The sequence below is a fragment of the Oncorhynchus masou genome, chromosome 26 (genome assembly GCF_036934945.1).
Source record: "Oncorhynchus masou masou isolate Uvic2021 chromosome 26, UVic_Omas_1.1, whole genome shotgun sequence".
NCBI lineage: Eukaryota > Metazoa > Chordata > Actinopteri > Salmoniformes > Salmonidae > Oncorhynchus > Oncorhynchus masou.
The window spans coordinates 19,986,637-19,999,979 of NC_088237.1; the positions used below are offsets into that span (position 1 = coordinate 19,986,637).

General features: G+C 47.7%; 1 protein-coding gene across 3 annotated transcripts in view; it reads left to right on the forward strand.

Annotated features, from left to right (window-relative positions):
• Nucleotides 1-13,343, forward strand: part of LOC135514994 (synaptotagmin-1-like) — a 231,380-nt gene that overhangs the window by 91,907 nt on the left and 126,130 nt on the right. The gene's annotated exons all lie outside the window — the stretch shown is intronic.

Below are 13,343 nucleotides of genomic sequence, written 5' to 3' on the forward strand. Positions count from 1 at the left end.
CCACAGGCAGGTTAGAGATGGAGCTCTCTGCTTACCCTGGTCCACAGGCAGGTTAGAGATGGAGCTCTCTGCTTACTATGGTCCACAGGCAGGTTAGAGATGGAGCTCTCTGCTTACCCTGGTCCACAGGCAGGTTAGAGATGGAGCTCTCTGCTTACCCTGGTCCACAGGCAGGTTAGAGATGGAGCTCTCTGCTTACCCTGGTCCACAGGCAGGTTAGAGATGGAGCTCTCTGCTTACCCTGGTCCACAGGCAGGTTAGAGATGGAGCTCTCTGCTTACCCTGGTCCACAGGTAGGTTAGAGATGGAGCTCTCTGCTTACTATGGTCCACAGGCAGGTTAGAGATGGAGCTCTCTGCTTACCCTGGTCCACAGGCAGGTTAGAGATGGAGCTCTCTGCTTACTATGGTCCACAGGCAGGTTAGAGATGGAGCTCTCTGCTTACCCTGGTCCACAGGCAGGTTAGAGATGGAGCTCTCTGCTTACCCTGGTCCACAGGCAGGTTAGAGATGGAGCTCTCTGCTTACCCTGGTCCACAGGCAGGTTAGAGATGGAGCTCTCTGCTTACCCTGGTCCACAGGCAGGTTAGAGATTGAGCTCTCTGCTTACCCTGGTCCACAGGCAGGTTAGAGATTGAGCTCTCTGCTTACCCTGGTCCACAGGCAGGTTAGAGATTGAGCTCTCTGCTTACCCTGGTCCACAGGCAGGTTAGAGATTGAGCTCTCTGCTTACTATGGTCCACAGGCAGGTTAGAGATGGAGCTCTCTGCTTACCCTGGTCCACAGGCAGGTTAGAGATGGAGCTCTCTGCTTACCCTGGTCCACAGGCAGGTTAGAGATGGAGCTCTCTGCTTACCCTGGTCCACAGGCAGGTTAGAGATGGAGCTCTCTGTGACAGACAGTTACTGTATGAACCTAGTGAAGGAAGCTGGAGGGGAGGCAGAGAAGAGGAACTTTCACCAGCCAGTGTAATTCAAACTGTTTTTTTTGTCTTTGTTTGCTTTGTTAACTCAGATGTGGAGGTGTATTTCACCCTCAATGGAAAATGACTAACCTCTCACAAAGCCTACCCTCATGTTATTAGAACACACAATCAACCATTTTCACAGACCAATTCGAAAAGCCAAAGGCCTTTGTATTAGGGAAAACGACTGCACTTACAGGGGATCTTTTGATCAGGGCGTTGTTGCCATTGCAGCGGGTATGTGAGGGCTGCGTCCCCACTAAATGCTCTGTCTCCAAAGTTTTGTTGTTGTCAGAGAGAGTGTCACCCCCAAAGTACCTTGAGACAGGGATTAAACACGGCAGCTCGTCTTCATCACAGTAATCTTGTTTGCTCAGAGGGCAGTGTCTATAGAGGACGGAGCACAGCCACACTCACTGTCACAGGGATAAGGGTCTACCTTAGGGACGTTGTGATCGCTAGCTACCTTCTTGCACTTTAAAGGAGATGAGGCTGAACAGCGTTGGAGCTGTGTTTGTGTTCGTGTGTACACATAAAGAGCTTCGGTATGTGGTGTCACTGCAGATCAAGGATCGCGAACATATTTACAATCACTCAAGTGGACCTATAGTACTATTCAGTACAACTGACCACATTGTAGAGTGCTGATTGCAATATTGTAAAGGACAAAAGGATTACATGTTTTTCAATATCCAGATATTGTGAATTCATCATTGATGGCAGCTGTTCAAGTGGTTTCCATGTGCTTTGACATGGAACATTGGAGAAAAATACATTTTGACCTGCACATGAGTCCGCAAACAATCTAAACAGTTTATTTTTTTAAGTGCAGAAAAATGTCTGGCAGAGTTCAGGAAGTTTACGATTTAAAGTGATCGCCTGGGTTTATACTGTAATAACTCTCACCACGAGCCGCCATCAGTCAGCAGAAGAAGCGGATTGCAAACGAGATAGCTGATCCACAGTAACAGCCTGTTAACATGGAGCGGCATGTCTCCACCCAAGACTTGCCGAGGGAGGTTGGTGGGAATAAGAGTCAGTCGGGGAGGACAGAGAGTTGTCCAAAAAAATATGAAAAACATACTATTCGGAGAGACAAGACAATAACAAAAGCCTTCTCGCTGGCTTTCATTTGTCACCTGTTCCTTCGTCGTATCTACATCTCCTGAAATAGCACTCTTATTTCCATCCGGACATTTCTACAACCAGACAGAGTACAAGAAGGGAACGAAAGAGCAATATGAGCACCGAACATTGCTTGTGGCTGACAGCCCTTACAAACGGCCAGTGCGAGGCAAACAGACAAGCAGTCTCCCTCTCCTGAAATAGTTAAGGACAAGTATGGAGGAGTGACAACGTGCTCGGGCTTTATGAGCGAGTGTAGGGTTGAAATGAGAGAAAGCAGATGGAAATCAGTATGCTGGAGAAAGTGTCGTTCCGCCTTGGTTCATCAACGTATGGCAGGTTTCAGAGCTTCAGCAGAAAGTATTAGATGAATGCACAAACTGTAAGTCGCTCTGGATAAGAGCGTCTGCTAAATGACACAATTTTTTTATGCAAATGGAAAGTATGAGTGGGTCAGATTGTTCTTACATACACCTTAGCCAAATACATTTAAACTCTGTTTTTCAAAATTTCTGACATTTAATCCGAGTAAAAATTCCCTGTCTTAGGTCAGTTGGGATCACCACTTTATTTTAAGAATGTGAAATGTCAGAAAAATAGTAGAGAGAATGAGTTATTTCAGCTTTTATTTCTTTCATCACATTCCCAGTGGGTCAGACGTTTACATACACTCAGTTAGTATTTGATAGCATTGTCTTTAAAATTGTTTAACTTGGGTCAAATGTTTCATGGTAGCCTTCCACAAGCATCCCACAATAAGTTGGGTGAATTTTGGCCCATTACTCCTGACAGAGCTGGTGTAACTGAGTCAGGTTTGTAGGCCTCCTTGCTCGCACACGCTTTTTCAGTTCTGCCCACAGATTTTCTACAGGATTGAGGTCAGGGCTTTGTGATGGCCACTCCAATATCTTGACTTTGTTGTCCTTAAGCCATTTTGCCACAACATTGAAAGTATGTTTGGGGTCATTGTCCATTTGGAAGACCCATTTGCGACCAAGCTTTAACTTCTTGACTGATGTCTTGAGATGTTGCTTCAATATATCCACATAATTTTCATACCTCATGATGATATATATTTTGTGAAGTGCACCAAGCCCTCCTGCAGCAAGGCACCTCCACAGCATGATGCGGCCACACCCATGCTTCTCGGGTTGGGATGGTGTTCTTCGGCTTGCAAGCCTCCCCCTTTTTCCTCCAAACACAACGATGGTCATTATGGCCAAACAGTTCTATTTTGTATCATCAGACCAGAGGACATTTCTCCACAATGTACGATCATTGTCTCCATGTGCAGTTGCAAACCATAGTGTGGCTGTTTTATGGTGGTTTTTGGTGCAGTGGCTTCTTCCTTGCTGAGCGGCCTTTCAGGTTATGTCGATATAGGACTTGTTTTATTGTAGATATAGATACTTTTGTACCCGTTTCCTCCAGCATCTTCACAAGGTCCTTTGCTGTTGTTCTGGGATTGATTTGCACTTTTCGCACCAAAGGACATCCGTCTCTAGGAGACAGAACGAATCTCCTTCCTGAGTGGTATGACGGCTGCATGGTCCTATGGGTTTTATACTTGCGTAGTATTGTTTGTTCAGATGGACATGGTACTTTCAGGCATTTGGAAATTGAGCCAAAGGATGAACCAGACTTTATTTGAGGTCTTGACTGATTTATTTTGGTGTTCCCATGATGTCAAGCAAAGAGGCACTTAGTTTTAAGGTAGGCTTTGAATTACACAGGTACACCGCCAGACACTGCCAATTGACTCAAATGATGTCAATTAGCCTATCAGAACCTTCTAAAGCCATGACATCATTTTCTGGAATTTTCCAAGCTGTTTAAGGGTACAGTCAATTTAGTGTATGTAAACTTCTGACCACTGGAATGTTGATACAGTGAATTATTGTCATGTTCGCTGGAATAATTATCGGACCAAGGTGCAGCGGATGTTGAGTTCCACATAAGTTATTAGAAAGTGAAACTTAGCAAAACAAAACAATAAACAATAAACTAACAATGAACCGTGACCACTGAGGTGCTACGTGCACTAACTCAAAACAATATCCCACAAACACATGTGGGAAAAATACTACTTAAATATAATCCCCAATTAGAGACAACGATTACCAGCTGCCTCTAATTGGGAATTATACCAATCACCAACATCGAAAAACAAAACTAGAACCCCACATAGAAATAATCAACTAGACTAACACCCAGTCACGCCAGTCACTAGTCACGCCAGTCACCCCAGTCACTATGGTCAGGACGTGACAATTATAAGTGAAATAATCTGTCTGTAAACAATTGTTGGAAAAATTGCTTTTGTCATGCACAAAATAGATGTCCTAACTGACTTGCCAAAACTATAGTTTGTTAACAAGACATTTGTGGAGTGGTTGAAAAACGAGTTTTAATGACTCCAACCTAAGTGTATGTAAACTTCTGACATCAACTCTATATGTCCTATATACCTACCTCTCTGTCAACGAACAGAACCAGGGTAATATGCTTGTGTGTTGCACACAAAGCCCGCCAAAACAGATAACTTAACAACGGCCTTGTAGCATTAGCTGTGGGACGTCAGAGGTCCACAACATGAATACAGCCATAGACTCCATTGGCGCATCACAATAGAGTCGGTCTTAAAGTGTCGACCAGGGAAGGTGCCTCACTCATCAGTGTTAGTGTGGTAGAGTGGACTTGCTGCGGGCAGATGATGAGCATGGTCGAGCTCCAACCGTACAGGGACCGCCTTCTGCGTAGCCTAGAGGAATGCTGGGTAACAGTAGCTAATCATCTCCACGGCGCTCACCGCCAGCATAGAGTGACCACAGAGGGGGTTGGAGGATGGGCCTGGAGGTGCCAAGGCCACACCACATAATTATATAGTAAATACTTAAGTTCCTTCTTCGATCTACAGTACAGTACAGAGCCCTCTACAGGTATCACTCTATAGAAATCCATTTCCCCCAGTGTTCTAGTGATTGGACGCTGTTGCTTTCCACAGAACTGCCTGGTTTCACAGAATGTGCTCCGACATGATTGTTGTGATGAGACTTCTCTAGCTGTCAGGAAGGCTGTTTCTTACAGTCCAGGCTTAGGTGGAATTTGAGGCAGAGAACACCAGTATCCTTATTTAAGGGCAAGGAGGAGATGTGTTTGTATGCCTGTTTATATGCCTGTTTTGTTGAGGGATTGTATGGTGTCCCAACGCATGATGAAAATACATACTAATTGCTAGATTCATATTTGTAAAACACAATCACTTGGCTATTGTCAAAATCCAAACAATTAAAATGGTTTGGATTTTGTTTTCTCCATCTGATAATGACATTTTCACAAGCATCTCCTTGTCATGACCAACGAATATGACTTCTCATGAGATGCTTTGCCATCGTATTCCACATGGGATCCCCCTTCAGAAACGATGAGATGGTATGAGCCGTGGTCAGGGGATTACACCAGCTGACATATCTGGGGCGTTGGGTTTCTGCCTCAGTGCCTGTCAAGGGGAGCAAGGCTCTGGTGATTGGCACGGCCAAGTCCTCAAGGTCATGTTTGTTTTTCCCGCTCACCCCTCACTGTAGATTACTGGGGTAACATATCTCCTGTCACCCATCCACCCATCCACCCCAGCACTGGTCCTTAACCAGTACACACATCTACAGATGGTTTCCACCACGTGTCTCCTTCATGTTGTAACCCAAGCCAGGGAAATATACCAGAACACAAACCTTGTATGTATGTTTTTTCTCCCGTCGGAATACTAAGAGATGGAAATGTAATCTCTCCCTTTGGCATCGTTCTGAGCTGAGGGTTGGGCTTGGCTGCATGGGGCCTTATATTCATTACAGGGCAACGAGACGGATCGCATCATTCAACCGGCTGCTGCTCGAGACCCATTCAAAACGGTCAGCGTTAAGAGCGAATAAGCGTTAAAGGGCTACCTGGTCAGAATACAGATGAGTTCTAGAGGAGGCATCTGATGTGAGGAAGATAGAGACAGACTCACGTGTTCGGCAAGCAGAGAGGTGGAGGGAGAGAGGGAGATGGAGAGTGGTGGATACCCTAAGTGGAAATGCAGGATGGAGGAATAACACGGTGAAGAGAAAGATGAGGGGAGGCGGGTGAAAAGTAGGCGCCACGCCGGGAAAATGAAGACTTATGTGAAGCACCACAAAGGGGTGGTTGTTCGTTGCAGATGGCTGACAAATTGGAGGAGTCAGGAAAGCAAACTCTCATTTCGCTGAAAGCGGTGGTTTGGATATCATAACGACAATGTCATTGTGTTCCTACGATGACGGTTATTTTCACACTCATCCAGCTGAGCGGTGGAAGTGGTAGCGAGCCTATTGATTTGCTCGAAACCATTGTTCTGTGATTATTTGTCACAACACTGCTTGACTCTGTGTGTACATTGAGTAATATACACAGGAGAACAGCTGGAAATGTTGGCAGTGCTAAATCTAATGTGTGGCAAGATTCAAAGCAATCCCACTAGTTACTTACTGTAGCATAGACACTCAAACAAGTTTGCACGCACGCACGCACACACACACACACACACACACACACTCACACACACACACACACACACACACACACACACACACACACACACACACACACACACACACACACACACACACACACACACACACACACACACACACACACACACACACACACACACACACACACTGTCATGTCTTGTTATGTCTGTTCCTGTCCTTTCTCTTCACTCTGTCTCTCTCTGCTGGTCTTTTTAGGTTACCTTCTCTGTCTCTCATTCTTCAGCTGTTCTACATCTCCCCTAACTAGCTCATTCACTCTTTCCCACCTGTTCTCTCTTCCCCCTCTGATTAGGTCTCTATTTCTCTCTCTGTTCCTGCTACTTTCAGTGTCTGATTCTTGTTTGTGTTTTTGATGCCAGAAGCAAGCTGTCGTCTCGTTTGCTTCCACCTTGTCCTATCCTGTCGGAGTCTGCCTGGCAGGTGCATCCTGCACTATACTACGTTCTTTTTGTTCCATTGTCAACGTTGGAAGAGGATTTATGCCATTCCTGTTTTTCATTAAAGAACTCTGTTTTCTGTTAAAACAGCTTTTGGGTCTTCACTCAAGTACATAACAGAAGAATCAGACCAAGAATGGACCCAGCGGCTCCGGACCCTTTTCACTCCGCCGTCGAGATCCAGGGAGCGATGCTAGGCAGACACGAGGAGGAATTGTCTGCTGCTCGACATGCCGTTGAGACCCTGGCCGTCCAAGTCTCCGACCTCACAAGACAGGTTCACCAACTCCACCTCGATCCACCGCCCACTTCCAGGGTTTCCGAGTCTCCGGAGCCCAGGATCAACAACCCGCCCTGTTACTCTGGGGAGCCCACTGAGTGCCGCTCATTCCTCACTCAGTGTGATGTGGTGTTCTCTCTCCAGCCCAACACTTACTCCAGGAGCGCAGCCCGCATCGCCCATGTCATTTCTCTCCTTACCGGACGGGCGCGTGAGTGGGGCACGGCAATCTGGGAGGCGAGGGCTGAGTGTATTAACCAGTTTCAGGACTTTAAGGAGGAGATGATACGGGTTTTTGACCGTTCTGTTTTTGGGGAGGAGGCTTCCAGGGCCCTGTCTTCCCTATGTCAGGGGAATCGATCCATAACGGATTATTCTATTGAGTTTCGCACTCTCGCTGCCTCTAGTGACTGGAACGAGCCGGCTTTGCTCGCTCGTTTTCTGGAGGGTCTCCTCGTCGAGGTTAAGGATGAGATCCTCTCCCGGGAGGTTCCTTCCAGTCTGGACTCTTTAATAGCTCTCGCTATTCGCATAGAGCGACGGTTTGATCTTCGTCGCCGAGCACGTGGAAAGGAGTTCGCGTTCTCCGTTGCTCCCCTCTCCACATCACTGCCACCTGCCGCATCACTGCCACCCTCCTCCGCCGGCTCGGATGCTGAGCCTATGCAGCTGGGGGTATCCGCATCTCGGCCAAGGAGAAGGAACGGAGAATCACCAATCGCCTCTGTCTCTACTGCGGCTCCGCTGGTCATTTTGTCACCTCATGTCCAGTAAAAGCCAGAGCTCATCAGTAAGAGGAGGGCTACTGGTGAGCGCAACTACTCAGGCCTCTCCTTCTGGATCACGCACTACCTTTCCGGTCCATCTCCGCTGGCCCGGTTCATCTGCTTCCTGCAGTGCCTTGATAGACTCTGGGGCGGAGGGCTGTTTTATGGACGAGACCTGGGCTCGGGAACATGACATTCCTCTCAGACAGTTAGGGGAGCCCACGGCCTTGTTCGCTTTAGATGGTAGTTCTCTCCCCAAGATTCAGCGTGAGACGCTGCCTTTAACCCTCACTGTCTCTGGTAATCATAGCGAAACCATTTATTTTTTAATTTTTCGTTCACCTTTTACACCTGTTGTTTTGGGTCATCCCTGGCTAGTGCGCCATAACCCTTCTATTAATTGGTCTAGTAATACTATCCTATCCTGGAATGTTTCTTGTCATGTGACCTGTTTAATGTCTGCTATCCCTCCTGTTTCCTCTGTCCCTTCTTCACAGGAGGAGCCTGGCGATTTGACAGGGGTGCCGGAGGAGTATCACGATCTGCGCACGGTGTTCAGTCGTTCCAAGGCCACTTCTCTCCCTCCACACCGGTCGTATGACTGTAGTATTGATCTCCTTCCGGGAACTACTCCCCCGGGGTAGATTATACTCTCTGTCGGCTCCCGAACGTAAGGCTCTCGAGGATTATTTGTCTGTTTCGCTCGACGCTGGTACCATAGTCTCCTCCTCCTCTCCCGCCGGAGCGGGGTTTTTTTTTGTTCAGAAGAAGGACGGGTCCCTGCGCCCATGCGTGGATTATCGAGGGCTGAATGACATAACAGTTAAGAATCGTTATCCGCTTCCTCTTATGTCTTCAGCCTTCGAGATCCTGCAGGGAGCCACGAGTGGAAGACGGCGTTTAACACTCCGTTAGGGCACTTTGAATACCGGGTTCTTCCTTTCGGCCTCGTTAACGCTCCAGCTGTCTTTCAGGCACTAGTTAACGACGTCCTGAGAGACATGCTGAACATTTTTGTTTTCGTTTACATGGACGATATCCTGATTTTTTCACCGTCTCTCCCGATTCATGTTCAGCACGTGCGACGCGTCCTCCAGCGCCTTTTGGAGAACTGTCTTTATGTGAAGGCTGAGAAGTGCACTTTTCATGCCGCCTCTGTCCCTTTTCTCGGTTCCGTTATTTCCGCTGAGGGCATTAAGATGGATCCCGCTAAGGTCCAGGCTGTCATTGATTGGCCCGTTCCTAAGTCACGCGTCGAGCTGCAGCGCTTTCTGGGCTTCGCTAATTTCTATCGTCGTTTCATCCGTAATTTCGGTCAGGTGGCAGCTCCCCTCACAGCCCTTACTTCTGTTAAGACGTGCTTTAAGTGGTCCGTTTCCGCCCAGGAGCTTTTGATCTTCTTAAGAATCGTTTTACATCCGCACCTATTCTTGTTACACCTGACATCTCTAGACAGTTTGTTGTTGAGGTTGACGTGTCAGAGGTGGGCGTGGGAGCCATTCTTTCTCAGCGCTCTCTCTCTGACGGCAAGGTCCATCCTTGCGCGTTTTTCTCTCATCGCTTATCGCCGTCAGAACGTAACTATGATGTTGGTAATCGCGAACTGCTCGCCATCCGCTTAGCCCTAGGCGAATGGCGACAGTGGTTGGAGGGGCGACCGTTCCTTTTGTCGTTTGGACTGACCATAGGAACCTTGAGTACATCCGTTCAGCCAAACGACTTAATGCGCGTCAGGCTCGTTGGGCTCTGTTTTTCGCTCGTTTCGAGTTTGTTATTTCTTATCGTCCGGGCTCAAAAAACACCAAGCCTGATGCTTTATCTCGTCTCTTCAGTTCTTCTGAGGTCTCCACCGACCCCGAGGGGATTCTCCCTGGGGGCGTGTTGTCGGGTTGACTGTCTGGGGAATTGAGAGGCAGGTAAAGCAAGCACTCGCTCACACTCCGTCGCCGCGAGCTTGTCCTAGGAACCTTCTGTTCGTTCCCGTTCCTACTCGTCCGGCCGTTCTTCAGTGGGCCCACTCTGCCAAGTTAGCCGGCCACCCCGCACGCTCGCTTCCATTCGCCAGCGTTTCTGGTGGCCCACTCGGGAACGTGACGCGCGTCGATTTGTCGCCGCTTGTTCGGTCTGCGCGCAGACTAAATCTGGGAACTCTCCTCCTGCCGGCCGTCTCAGACCGCTTCCCATTCCCTCTCGACCGTGGTCTCACATCGCTTTAGATTTTATCACCGGACTGCCTTCATCAGCGGGGAAGACAGTTATTCTTACGGTTGTCGATAGATTCTCTAAGGCGGCTCATTTCATTCCTCTCGCTAAGCTCCCTTCTGCTAAGGAGACGGCTCAGATCATTATCGAGAATGTTTTCCGAATTCATGGCCTTCCGTCTGACGTCGTTTCCGACAGAGGCCCGCAGTTCACGTCTCAATTTTGGAGGGAGTTTTGCCGTTTGATTGGGGCTTCAGTCTCTCGTCCGGCTTTCATCCCCAGTCTAACGGTCAAGCCGAACGGGCCAATCAGACTGTTGGTCGCATTTTACGCAGTCTTTCTTTTCGTAACCCTGCGTCTTGGTCAGAACAGCTCCCCTGGGCAGAGTACGCCCACAACTCGCTTCCTTCGTCTGCTACCGGTCTATCTCCTTTTCAGAGTTGCCTCGGGTACCAGCCTCCGCTGTTCTCATCTCAGCTCGCCGAGTCCTGCGTCCCCTCCGCTCAGGCTTTTGTCCAGCGTTGCGAGCGCACCTGGAAGGGGGTCAGGTCGGCACTTTGCCGTAATAGGGCGCAGACTGTGAGGGCCGCTAATAAGCGTAGGACCAAGAGTCCTAGATATTGTTGCGGTCAGAGAGTATGGCTCTCCACTCAGAACCTTCCCCTTAAGACAGCTTCTCGCAAGTTGGCCCCGCGGTTCATTGGTCCGTTCCGTATTTCTCAGGTCATTAATCCTGTCGCAGTGCGACTTCTTCTCCGCGCTATCTTCGTCGCGTTCACCCGGTCTTCCATGTCTCCTGTGTTAAGCCCGTTCTTCGCGCCCCTGCTCGTCCCCCCCCCCATCCTTGTCGAGGGCGCACCCATCTACAGGGTTCGTAAGATTTTGGACATGCGCCCTCGGGGCCGTGGTCATCAGTACCTAGTGGATTGGGAGGGGTACGGTCCTGAGGAGAGGAGTTGGGTTCCCTCTCGGGACGTGCTGGACCGTTCGCTGATCGATGATTTCCTCCGTTGCCGCCAGGTTTCCTCCTCGAGTGCGCCAGGAGGCGCGGTGAGTGGGGGGGTACTGTCATGTCTTGTTATGTCTGTTCCTGTCCTTTCTCTTCACTCTGTCTCTCTCTGCTGGTCTTTTTAGGTTACCTTCTCTGTCTCTCATTCTTCAGCTGTTCTACATCTACCCTAACTAGCTCATTCACTCTTTCCCACCTGTTCTCTCTTCCCCCTCTGATTAGGTCTCTATTTCTCTCTCTGTTCCTGCTACTTTCAGTGTCTGATTCTTGTTTGTGTTTTTGATGCCAGAAGCAAGCTGTCGTCTCGTTTGCTTCCACCTTGTCCTATCCTGTCGGAGTCTGCCTGGCAGGTGCATCCTGCACTATACTACGTTCTTTTTGTTCCATTGTCAACGTTGGAAGAGGATTTATGCCATTCCTGTTTTTCATTAAAGAACTCTGTTTTCTGTTAAAACCGCTTTTGGGTCTTCACTCAAGTACATAACACACACACACACACACACACACACACACACACACACACACACACACACACACACACACACTGCACCTATCTGGTGTATGTGACAATAAAAATAACATTGAAAAAGTACACACTTTCGCATACTAAAGAGGTTAATGACTTGTGAAGAGGTTTGTGTGTGTGTGTGTGTGCCTGTTTGTGTTAGTAATGTGGTGGAGATTTCATTCATTTACATGTATTATACCAAGCTTCACCATATCATTGTACCATCCAAGTTCTTTGCGTGCCGTATGTCACACTGGCTGAGGATGGCTGTGCTGGGGTTAATATCAACTGTTGTTGACAGAGTGGCACCAATTGTTAGGCAAATGGATTTCATGGGTACGTTAACAAGAGAACGTGATTCATTCTATAGCAGGAGCTTATGGTTGAAAAATGTATTTCACCGCACTGGCTACATCTATGGTAATACATAAGGCTGTGTGAAGAGCTCCATTGAGTTCCAAGTAGGGAAATTAAAAATGTTATCGTGTGGGAATTCAATGGCAACTTGTCCTTCTCTAGAATGTTGAAGTAGGGGATGAGGGTTTCAGGGGATCTCTTGATGGCAGGTTGTTTATGTATAGCTAACGGTACGCTTTAACTTGAAATGAAAACGACTTTCTGACAAAATTTGAAACGTGTAGAATCTGAACATTTTACTAGCTAGACTATCTTAGTCATGGATGCTTCTCTCACGGATGCCATTGTTGCCGTTAGTTTGAAGATGTAAACCCGGAGACAGGTGTTTTATACAACAGCCTACTGTGTGTTCTCTTTTCAACTCCGTCTGCATATATATTTGCAATCAAACTCCAGAATGTTCTCTATCTCATACTCTAATTGCACCGGACATTCCACTGATTTTAAAACTTGGTCCTCCTCCAGAAAGTGGAGAGCAACACTTATGCAGTCCTACTACGTAATATCTTTGAAAGAAAAGCTGTGTTAGAAAGGATTACTTACAGATGCTGACCAGGCCATGTTATAGACAGAAGCATGCTACATGGCAGACCAATCCCAACTCATCTCTCGGCACGACCATGCTATCCATTATCTCAGCCAATCACGGCCAGCGGGTTCCTGTCTTTTTTCGTGCCTAAACCAACCAGCTCGTAAATTGAACAGTTTTGTTGGTATTTACAGATGTGTTACACGTTTGTTATTAAAGCACATGAAAGTACATATGTTCCAGAAGGCATTTCTGCCAAAAAACGTATTTTGATTCAAAAAAGTTACGTTCAAATGGCTTTTAAAAATGTATTCTAATGGCTCTCCTGTGAAGTAGTGACGCGCGACATACGCCTAGTTTCCTGAAACCAGACACAAATTGCCTCTGAATTTTTGTGCCTTTGTGTACCTGCCAGTGCCAGCCGGAGGAAATAGCTTTTAATCTGTGCATCAAACGCCCAGCAAATAGCTCCTTAACAGTAATGGGGGAATGAATAGGGAATCACAAACTCCATCTCCACCTCCCGAAACCGTCA